The sequence below is a fragment of the Scyliorhinus torazame genome, chromosome 6, assembly GCF_047496885.1.
Source record: "Scyliorhinus torazame isolate Kashiwa2021f chromosome 6, sScyTor2.1, whole genome shotgun sequence".
NCBI classification, from domain to species: domain Eukaryota; kingdom Metazoa; phylum Chordata; class Chondrichthyes; order Carcharhiniformes; family Scyliorhinidae; genus Scyliorhinus; species Scyliorhinus torazame.
Window position 1 is genome coordinate 22960889 of NC_092712.1, and position 13213 is coordinate 22974101.

Here is a 13213-nt window from a genome sequence, read left to right on the forward strand (position 1 = left end):
ACACACGCGCATTGAGATATACACACGCGCATTGAGATGTACACACATGCACTCTCACTTTGACATGTAGCCACACACTCATGCATTGAGATGTGTACACAGGCGTGTTGAGATGTACACACATGTACTTGTGCATTGTGATGTACACACATACACCCAGGCATTGAGATGTACACACACTATCGCGTTGAGATGTATACACACACACTCTCACATTGCGATGTACACACATTCTAGTTGCAATGTACACACACGTTCTTGCTTTGAGTTGTACACACACTCTCACGTTGAGATATATATACACACACTCTCACATTGCGATGCACACACACATGCTAGTTGCGATGTACACACACACTCTCGCTTTGCAATCTCCACACTCTAGTTGCGATGTTCACACACTCTCGAATTGAGATGTACATACACACTCTTGTGTTGAGATGTACACACACCACTCGTGCATTGAGATATACACACATACTGACATGTTGAGATGCACACACACACTCTCGCGTTGAGATATACACACATGCACTCTCGCATTGACATGTACATACATACTCTCGCGTGTTGAGATGTACACACTCGCGCAAAAAGATGTACACACACTCTCACGTTGACATGTACGCACACACATGCATTGAGATGTACACACACACTCTCACATTGAGATGTACACACTCTCACATTGAGATGTACACACTCTCACATTGACATGTACGCACACACATGCATTGAGATGTACACACACTCGCGTTGAGATGTACACAGTCACTCTCGCATTGAAATGTACACACACTCTCACGTTGAGATGTACACACCACTCGTGCATTGAGATATACACATACATACTTGCATGTTGAGATGTACACACACTCATGCATTGTGATGTGTATGCACACATTCGCGTGTTGAGATGTACACACATGCACTTGTGCATTGTGATGTACACGCATACATCGTGCACTGAGATGTATACACACACTTGTGCATTGAGATGTGTACACAGGATGGCACGGCGGCAAAGTGGTTATCACTGCTGCCTCCCAGCTCCAGTGATCTAGGTTCAATTCCGGCCTTGCGTGACTGTCTGTGTGGAGTTTGCACTTCTCTCCGTGTGTGCGTGGGATTCCTCTGGGTGCTCCGGTTTCCCCCCACAATCCAAAAGATGTGCAGGTTAGTTGGATTGGCCATGATAAATTGCCCTTAGTGTCCAAAAGTTCAGGTCGGGTTACTGGGTTTATGGGGATAGGGTGGAGACGTGTGCTTAAGTAAGGTGCTCTTTCCAAGGGCCGGTGCAGACTCGATGGGCCGAATGGCCCCCTTCTGCGCTGTAAACACTGGTTTAGCAAAGTGGGCTAAATAGCTGGCTTGCAATGCAGAACTATGCCAGCAGCGCGGGTTCAATTCCCGTACCAGCCTCACGAACAGGCGCCGGAATGTGGCGACTAGGGGCTTTTCACAGTAACTTCAGTGAAGCCTACTTGTGGCAATAAGCGATTATTATTATTATTAAATTATATGATTCTATGACATACACTCGTGCATTGAGAGGTACACACACACACGTGTGTAAAGATGTACATGCATTCGTGCATTGAGACGTACACACATGCACTTGTGCATTGAGATGTACAGACACTCGCGTGTTGAGATGTGTACACACACATTCACATGCTGAGATGTATACACTCACGTGTTGAGATGTCCACACACTTGTGCATTGAAATGTACACACACAAACTCTCACTTTGAGATGTACACACACACACTCGCATGTTTAGATTTACACCCATGCACGCTCGTATTGAGATGCACACACACACTTGTGCATTGACATATATACGCGCACACATTTACACAGTATCACACTGTAACCTCCTGCTGCTTTATTTGTTTGATCCGTTGTCCAGGGTCACAACCAGGAGCTGACCGAGGAGTTGGAGAGTGAGCAGGGTGCCCGAGCGAGATGTGAGCGGCAGCGAGCAGAGCTGGAGCAGCGGTTACAGGAACTGACTGATCAGCTCCAGCAGGCAGGAGGGGCGACCAGCGCCCAGATAGAGCTCAACAAGAGGCAGGAGGCGGAGTGCCAACGCCTGGTGCGAGAGCTCGAGGAAAGTCGCCTCTGTCAGGAGAAGATGGCAGGTGATCTGCGGAGGAAGCAGGCGGGTGCCGTGGGCGATCTTGAAGAACAGGTGGGCAAGCTGCAGCACGCCAGGCAAAGCTTGGAGAAAGAGAAACAGGCCCTGAAAATGAACATGGATGTGATGACGTCAAATATCGAGCAACTCGCCAGGGCGAAGGTACGTTTGCTGGGAGCTCAGCTTTGTGTGCGAACCTGAGCTCCCATTTTAACCTTCAGGGGCTTCGGGTCAAACATCTGCTACACTGCCGCTTCGGCAGGTGAATGAGTGTAAACCAGGAATATGATTTAACCCAGTTCAACTCACAGGGGGCCAGGGTGGTTAGGAATTCCAGCTTTAGTGTTCATACAGGTTAGGGAAATAAATGCAAAAATTTTGCAGACGCTGGAAATCTGACCGAGAACAGAAAATGCTGAAAAACTCAGCAAGTCTGACGGCATCTGTGGAGGGAGAAACAAGAGTTGACATTTCAAGCCTCAAGTTCTACAGAGCTAAAGAGAGGGAGACATGTACATAGAACATAGAACATAGAAAATACAGCACAGAACAGGCCCTTCGGCCCACGATGTTGTGCCGAACCTTTGTCCTAGATTAATCATAGATTATCATTGAATTTACAGTGCAGAAGGAGGCCATTCGGCCCTTTGAGTCTGCACCAGCTCTTGGAAAGAGCACCCTACCCAAACTCAACACCTCCACCCAACACCAAGGGCAATTTGGACATTAAGGGCAATTTATCATTGGCCAATTCACCTAACCCGCACATCTTTGGACTGTGGGAGGAAACCGGAGCACCCGGAGGAAACCCACGCAGACACAGGGAGGACGTGCAGACTCCGCACAGACAACGACCCAAGCCGGAATCGAACCTGGGACCATGGATCTGTGAAGCAATTGTGCTATCCACAATGCTACCGTGCTGCCCTTAAGAACAAATAAATCTCATGTGATGGATTTTATACTGCGCAAGAGGAGGGAGCTAAGTGGAAGGTCAGTGATAGGTGGGAGCTGGGAGAGATTGAAACAAAGATGTGCGGGACGGGACAGAACAAATGTTAATAGCAATGTGAAGGATTATGGGAGGGGCTGATCGTGGCATAAAGGACAGACAGCAGAATGTGTTAACGGGAGAATGATCAGTGACATGGCCCATTGGGGGAGAGGGAGGGAGTTCGCATTGGGAGAAAAATGTTTTAGATCTAAAATAACGGTGCAGAGGAAAGTTCACGTCTGCAGTTGTTGAACTCCACGTTGAGTGCTGAGGGCTCTAACGTGTCCCATCGGAAGGTGAGGTGCTGTACTTTCGGTTTGCATTGGGATTCACTGGAACGTTGCAGCAGGCGAAGGACAGGCCTGTGGGCGTGAGATTAGGACGGGGAATTAAAACGGGAGGTGACAGGAAGATTGGACCTGTTGCAGACTGAGCGTGCGTGTTCCACAAAACACTCACCCAGGCTGCGTTTAGTAGAGCAGACCAGGAAAATAAAGTTAGAAATCACCTGTTGTTTTATACTTTTGCCGATGGCACTTGCCCTGAGCTGGATTCTTGATCGCTGGTAACGCGGCACTCCCTCAGCACTGACCCTCTGACAGTGCGGCACTCCCTCAGCACTGACCCTCTGACAGTGCGGCACTCCCTCAGCACTGACCCTCTGACAGTGCGGCACTCCCTCAGCACTGACCCTCTGACAGTGCGGCACTCCCTCAGCACTGACCCTCTGACAGTGCAGCACTCCCTCAGCACTGACCCTCTGACAGTGCGGCACTCCCTCAGCACTGACCCTCTGACAGTGCGGCACTCCCTCAGCACTGGCCCTCTGACAGTGCAGCACTCCCTCAGCACTGACCCTCTGACAGTGCAGCACTCCCTCAGCACTGACCCTCTGACAGTACGGCACTCCCTCAGCACTGACCCTCTAACAGTACGGCACTCCCTCAGCACTGACCCTCTGACAGTGCGGCACTCCCTCAGCACTGACCCTCTGACAGTACGGCACTCCCTCAGCACTGACCCTCTAACAGTACGGCACTCCCTCAGCACTGACCCTCTGACAGTGCTGCACTCCCTCAGCACTGACCCTCTGACAGTGCGGCACTCCCTCAGCACTGACCCTCTGACAGTGCTGCACTCCCTCAGCACTGACCCTCTGACAGTACGGCACTCCCTCAGCACTGACCCTCTGACAGTGCTGCACTCCCTCAGCACTGACCCTCTGACAGTGCGGCACTCCCTCAGCACTGACCCTCTGACAATGCTGCACTCCCTCAGCACTGACCGTCTGACAGTGCTGCACTCCCTCAGCACTGACCCTCTGACAGTGCGGCACTCCCTCAGCACTGACCCTCTGACAGTGCTGCACTCCCTCAGCACTGACCCTCTGACAGTGCTGCACTCCGTCAGCACTGACCCTCTGACAGTGCTGCACTCCCTCAGCACTGACCCTCTGACAGTGCGGCACTCCCTCAGCATTGACCCTCTGACAGTGCGGCACTCCCTCAGCACTGACCCTCTGACAGTGCGGCACTCCCCCAGCACTGACCCTCTGACAGTGCTGCACTCCCCCAGCACTGACCCTCTGACAGTGCGGCACTCCCTCAGCACTGACCCTCTGACAGTGCTGCACTCCCTCAGCACTGACCCTCTGACAGTGCGGCACTCACTCAGCACTGACCCTCTGACAGTGCAGCACTCCCTCAGTACTGACCCTCTGACAGTGCAGCACTCCCTCAGCACTGACCCTCTGACAGTGCAGCACTCCCTCAGGACTGACCCTCTGACAGTGCAGCTCTCCCTCAGTACTGACCCTCTGACAGTGCAACACTCCCTCAGTACTGACCCTCTGACAGTGCAGCACTCCCTCAGTACTGACCCTCTGACAGTGCAGCACTCCCTCAGCACTGACCCTCTGACAGTGCAGCACTCCCTCAGCACTGACCCTCTGACAGTGCAGCTCTCCCTCAGGACTGACCCTCTGACAGTGCAGCACTCCCTCAGTACTGACCCTCTGACAGTGCAGCACTCCCTCAGTACTGACCCTCTGACAGTGCAGCACTCCCTCAGTACTGACCCTCTGACAGTGCAGCACTCCCTCAGCACTGACCCTCTGACAGTGCAGCACTCCATCAGGACTGACCCTCTGACAGTGCAGCTCTCCCTCAGGACTGACCCTCTGACAGTGCAGCTCTCCCTCAGTACTGACCCTCTGACAGTGCAGCACTCCCTCAATACTGACTCTCTGACAGTGCAGCACTCCCTCAGTACTGACCCTCTGACAGTGCAGCACTCCCTCAGCACTGACCCTCTGACAGTGCAGCACTCCCTCAGGACTGACCCTCTGACAGTGCAGCTCTCCCTCAGTACTGACCCTCTGACAGTGCAACACTCCCTCAGTACTGACCCTCTGACAGTGCAGCACTCCCTCAGTACTGACCCTCTGACAGTGCAGCACTCCCTCAGCACTGACCCTCTGACAGTGCAGCACTCCCTCAGCACTGACCCTCTGACAGTGCAGCTCTCCCTCAGGACTGACCCTCTGACAGTGCAGCACTCCCTCAGTACTGACCCTCTGACAGTGCAGCACTCCCTCAGTACTGACCCTCTGACAGTGCAGCACTCCCTCAGTACTGACCCTCTGACAGTGCAGCACTCCCTCAGCACTGACCCTCTGACAGTGCAGCACTCCATCAGGACTGACCCTCTGACAGTGCAGCTCTCCCTCAATACTGATTCTCTGACAGTGCAGCATTCCCTCAGCACTGACCCTCTGACAGTGCGGCACTCCCTCAGTACTAACCCTCTGACAGTGCGGCACTCCCTCAGTACTGACCCTCTGACAGTGCAGCTCTCCCTCAGTACTGACCCTCTGACAGTGCAGCACTCGCTCAGTACTGACCCTCTGACAGTGCAGCACTCGCTCAGTACTGACCCTCTGACAGCGCAGCACTCCCTTAGTACTGACCCTCTGACAGTGCGGCACTCCCACAGTGCTGACCCTCTGACAGTGCAGCACCCTCTCAGTACTGACCCTCTGACAGCGCAGCTCTCCCTCAGTACTGACCCTCTGACAGTGCAGCACTCCCTTAGTACTGACCTTCTGACAGTGTGGCACTCCCTCAGTACTGACCCTCTGACAGTGCAGCACCCTCTCAGCACTGACCCTCTGACAGTGCAGCACCCTCTCAGTACTGACCCTCTGACAGTGCAGCGCTCCCTCAGTACTGACTCTCTGACAGTGCAGCACTCCCTTAGTACTGCCCCCAGCAATGTGGCACTCCCTCAGTGTCGCGCCCCCCAGCAGTGCCGCCCCCCAGCAGCGTGGTGCTCCCTCAATACTGCCCCCAGCAGCGTGGTGCTCCCTCAATACTGCCCCCAGCATCGTGGTGCTCCCTCAATACTGCCCCCAGCAGCGTGGTGCTCCCGCAATACTGCCCCCAGCAGTGTGGTGCTCCATCAGTATTGCAGTGGAGTACAATGATTCTGTCGAATGTTTTCCGATTGCAAAGTGAAAATGCTTCCACGAAGACAGGGACATTGCTGCACACACCGCTGTTGCTCTTTCAGCTGGAATGTTTTCTGTAATTTAGGCTGATTTTGAGAGACGCTGTCACCTACATGAAGCTGAAGCGAGCGGTGCGAATCAGAAAGTTTCCGAGCTTCAGATGGAGCTGAAAGACCTCCGAGCACTGGCGATGCGGACCAAGTCCGAGCAGGGTGAGGAGGCACAGGCTCTGATTTAATCTCTTGCTGCTTGTGTGGAGAGTGTGTCTGATTAGGGGAACTGGGGCAAGTGGGGGAGCGAGGGAGCAGGGCGGACGGAGAGGAAATGTGGGAAATGTGATAAGGCACAGGAAGAGGAGGAGGCCATTCAGCCCATCAACACCATGCCTGTCTCTGGTGACCAATTCAGTCAGTCCCTTTCCCTCATTCCATTCTGGTACCTGTGCAGGTTTAGATATCTCTGCGTCCACTCCTCAGTGTGCTGTGAGTTCATGTTCCTAACCAGCATCCTTCCATCCAGGAAAGGTGACAGATACACGACAGACAGGATGATAGATACACGACAGGCAGGATGATAGATACACAACAGACAGGATGATAGATACACAACAGACAGGATGATAGATACACGACAGGCAGGATGATAGATACACGACAGACAGGATGATAGATACACGACAGACAGGATGATAGATACACGACAGGCAGGATGATAGATACACGACAGGCAGGATGATAGATACACGACAGACAGGATGATAGATACACGACAGACAGGATGATAGATACACGACAGACAGGATGATAGATACACGACAGACAGGATGATAGGTACACGACAGGCAGGATGATAGATACACGACAGACAGGATGATAGATACGCAACAGACAGGATGATAGATACACGACAGGCAGGATGATAGATACACGACAGACAGGATGATAGATACACAACAGACAGGATGATAGATACACGACAGGCAGGATGATAGATACACGACAGGCAGGATGATAGATACACGACAGACAGGATGATAGATACACGACAGACAGGATGATAGATACACGACAGACAGGATGATAGATACACGACAGACAGGATGATAGATACACGACAGGCAGGATGATAGATACACGACAGGCAGGATGATAGATACGCAACAGACAGGATGATAGATACACGACAGACAGGATGATAGATACACGACAGGCAGGATGATAGATACACGACAGGCAGGATGATAGATACACGACAGACAGGATGATAGATACACGACAGACAGGATGATAGATACGCAACAGACAGGATGATAGATACACGACAGACAGGATGATAGATACACGACAGGCAGGATGATAGATACACGACAGGCAGGATGATAGATACACGACAGACAGGATGATAGACACACGACAGGCAGGATGATAGATACACGACAGACAGGATGATAGATACACAACAGACAGGATGATAGACACACGACAGGCAGGATGATAGATACACGACAGACAGGATGATAGATACACGACAGGCAGGATGATAGACACACGACAGGCAGGATGATAGATACACGACAGACAGGATGATAGATACACGACAGGCAGGATGATAGATACACGACAGGCAGGATGATAGATACACGACAGACAGGATGATAGATACACGACAGGCAGGATGATAGATACACGACAGGCAGGATGATAGATACACGACAGACAGGATGATAGATACACGACAGACAGGATGATAGATACACGACAGACAGGATGATAGATACACGACAGGCAGGATGATAGATACACGACAGACAGGATGATAGATACACGACAGGCAGGATGATAGATACACGACAGGCAGGATGATAGATACACGACAGACAGGATGATAGATACACGACAGGCAGGATGATAGATACACGACAGACAGGATGATAGATACACGACAGGCAGGATGATAGATACACGACAGGCAGGATGATAGATACACGACAGACAGGATGATAGATACACGACAGGCAGGATGATAGATACACGACAGGCAGGATGATAGATACACGACAGACAGGATGATAGATACACGACAGACAGGATGATAGATACACGACAGGCAGGATGATAGATACACGACAGACAGGATGATAGATACACGACAGGCAGGATGATAGATACACGACAGGCAGGATGATAGATACACGACAGACAGGATGATAGATACACGACAGACAGGATGATAGATACACGACAGACAGGATGATAGATACACGACAGACAGGATGATAGATACACGGCAGACAGGATGATAGATACACGACAGACAGGATGATAGATACACGACAGACAGGATGATAGATACACGACAGACAGGATGATAGATACACGACAGACAGGATGATAGATACACGACAGACAGGATGATAGATACACGACAGACAGGATGATAGATACGCAACAGACAGGATGATAGATACACGACAGACAGGATGATAGATACACGACAGACAGGATGATAGATACGCAACAGGCAGGATGATAGATACACGACAGACTGGATGATAGATACACGACAGACAGGATGATAGATACACGACAGACAGGATGATAGATACGCAACAGACAGGATGATAGATACACGACAGACAGGATGATAGATACACGACAGGCAGGATGATAGATACACGACAGGCAGGATGATAGATACACGACAGGCAGGATGATAGATACACGACAGACAGGATGATAGATACACGACAGACAGGATGATAGATACGCGACAGACAGGATGATAGATACACGACAGACAGGATGATAGATACACGACAGGCAGGATGATAGATACACGACAGGCAGGATGATAGATACACGACAGACAGGATGATAGACACACGACAGGCAGGATGATAGATACACGACAGACAGGATGATAGATACACAACAGACAGGATGATAGACACACGACAGGCAGGATGATAGATACACGACAGACAGGATGATAGATACACGACAGGCAGGATGATAGACACACGACAGGCAGGATGATAGATACACGACAGACAGGATGATAGATACACGACAGGCAGGATGATAGATACACGACAGGCAGGATGATAGATACACGACAGACAGGATGATAGATACACGACAGGCAGGATGATAGATACACGACAGGCAGGATGATAGATACACGACAGACAGGATGATAGATACACGACAGACAGGATGATAGATACACGACAGACAGGATGATAGATACACGACAGGCAGGATGATAGATACACGACAGACAGGATGATAGATACACGACAGGCAGGATGATAGATACACGACAGGCAGGATGATAGATACACGACAGACAGGATGATAGATACACGACAGGCAGGATGATAGATACACGACAGACAGGATGATAGATACACGACAGGCAGGATGATAGATACACGACAGGCAGGATGATAGATACACGACAGACAGGATGATAGATACACGACAGGCAGGATGATAGATACACGACAGGCAGGATGATAGATACACGACAGACAGGATGATAGATACACGACAGACAGGATGATAGATACACGACAGGCAGGATGATAGATACACGACAGACAGGATGATAGATACACGACAGGCAGGATGATAGATACACGACAGGCAGGATGATAGATACACGACAGACAGGATGATAGATACACGACAGACAGGATGATAGATACACGACAGACAGGATGATAGATACACGACAGACAGGATGATAGATACACGGCAGACAGGATGATAGATACACGACAGACAGGATGATAGATACACGACAGACAGGATGATAGATACACGACAGACAGGATGATAGATACACGACAGACAGGATGATAGATACACGACAGACAGGATGATAGATACACGACAGACAGGATGATAGATACGCAACAGACAGGATGATAGATACACGACAGACAGGATGATAGATACACGACAGACAGGATGATAGATACGCAACAGGCAGGATGATAGATACACGACAGACTGGATGATAGATACAAGACAGACAGGATGATAGATACACGACAGACAGGATGATAGATACACGACAGACAGGATGATAGATACACGACAGACAGGATGATAGATACACGACAGACAGGATGATAGATACACGACAGACAGGATGATAGATACACGACAGACAGGATGATAAATACACGACAGACAGGATGATAGATACACGACAGGCAGGATGATAGATACACGACAGACAGGATGATAAATACACGACAGACAGGATGATAGATACACGACAGGCAGGATGATAGATACACGACAGGCAGGATGATAGATACGCAACAGACAGGATGATAAATACACGACAGACAGGATGATAGATACACGACAGGCAGGATGATAGATACACGACAGACAGGATGATAAATACACGACAGACAGGATGATAGATACACGACAGGCAGGATGATAGATACACGACAGGCAGGATGATAGATACAAGACAGACAGGATGATAGATACACGACAGGCAGGATGATAGATACACGACAGACAGGATGATAAATACACGACAGACAGGATGATAGATACACGACAGGCAGGATGATAGATACACGACAGGCAGGATGATAGATACAAGACAGACAGGATGATAGATACACGACAGGCAGGATGATAGATACACGACAGGCAGGATGATAAATACACGACAGACAGGATGATAGATACACGACAGGCAGGATGATAGATACACGACAGGCAGGATGATAGATACAAGACAGACAGGATGATAGATACACGACAGGCAGGATGATAGATACACGACAGGCAGGATGATAGATACAAGACAGACAGGATGATAGATACACGACAGGCAGGATGATAGATACACGACAGACAGGATGATAAATACACGACAGACAGGATGATAGATACACGACAGGCAGGATGATAGATACACGACAGGCAGGATGATAGATACAAGACAGACAGGATGATAGATACACGACAGGCAGGATGATAGATACACGACAGACAGGATGATAAATACACGACAGACAGGATGATAGATACACGACAGGCAGGATGATAGATACACGACAGGCAGGATGATAGATACAAGACAGACAGGATGATAGATACACGACAGGCAGGATGATAGATACACGACAGGCAGGATGATAGATACAAGACAGACAGGATGATAGATACACGACAGGCAGGATGATAGATACACGACAGGCAGGATGATAGATACAAGACAGACAATCCAATGCACATGGAGCATCTTCATCCTGCCAAAAAAATCTTCTTCACGTTCCTCCTGCATCTCTTGTCCACAATCTTAAACCTGTGACTCCCCTCGGTCCTCGTACTATCAGCACTCAGACATTGGGTAAGACTCGGCCTCGCGCTGCCGGTTACGGAGTTCCCGGTGAGGCTGGAGAATCCCACGTTACTGAGGAAAACGGGATTGTCGCCAGGTATGGCAAGAGATTGGGAATCGCTTTCTAATCTGCGCTCTGGCAGGAGAACATAGTCTCTCGGACGGAGGATCTCGTCCATCGAGCCTAAACTCATTCCCACATTCGGGAATGAGGCAAGAATTTTTGTTAAGCAAATACATTAAGGGATAAGGGCCAAAGGCGGGTATATGGAGTTAGACCACCGATCAGCCATGATCTCATTAAATGGCGGGATAGATTCAGGGAGCTCAGTGGGCTCCTCCTGTTCCTCTGGCCATAGCTTCCTATGCTTTGCTGCTGATAAGATCGGAATCCAATTTTCATATTTATAGAGGAATATTCTTGTTGGCCGCATTGAAAAATATTCATCAGATCTGGACAGCTTCAGTACCACACTGAAAAGTAAGAACAACAAAACTGAAAGTTACTTGAATTGTATTTCTGGGGGAGAGAAACCTTTGTGAGACTGAAGGAAAAGGGAACCGCTTGTTTTTACTGCCACTTTCTGCTGTGACATATTTGGGTTTTCAGTGTGATCAATTGTTTGGGCATCTCTGGTTTCAGGAGACCTGACGCAGCAGATAGAGGAGCGGGACACGCTAATCGCACAGTTCACACGGATGAAAGTGGCCTTGAACCAGCAGATGGAAGACCTGACGAACCGGCTGGATGAGGAATCGAAGGTCCGTGTCTCCGTGCCAGCCTTCCTGAGGCCTGCCTCTCGAGCAACCCTGAGCCAAAATTTCCAATAATAACAGCAGGAAATGCTGGATAAAACGCGGCGGGTCTCGCAGCATCTGTGCAGCGAGAAACCAGAGTTAACGTTTCGAGTCCCTGTGGCTCTGCTTCAGAGCTGGAAGTTTCCAATGTTCTGTTTCATCCACTTACCAGATGTGGACATCACAGGGAAGGCCAAGCTTCTTGTTCATCCCTAACTGCCCCTCAGAAGGTGGTGGTACGCCACTGCCTGGAGCTGCTGCAGTCCCTGTGGTGCAAGTGGTCAACGAACATTCGCCACTGACTCAAAGCAGCCTAAACATATCAACAGCTGAGTGGGCACATGATTGGTATGAATTAAACCACGCTGATACAAATCCATCTCACAGATATTG

General features: G+C 49.8%; 1 pseudogene; it reads left to right on the forward strand.

Moving 5' to 3' along the window:
* Positions 1–13213, forward strand: part of LOC140425676 (myosin-13-like) — a 249275-nt pseudogene that overhangs the window by 157184 nt on the left and 78878 nt on the right.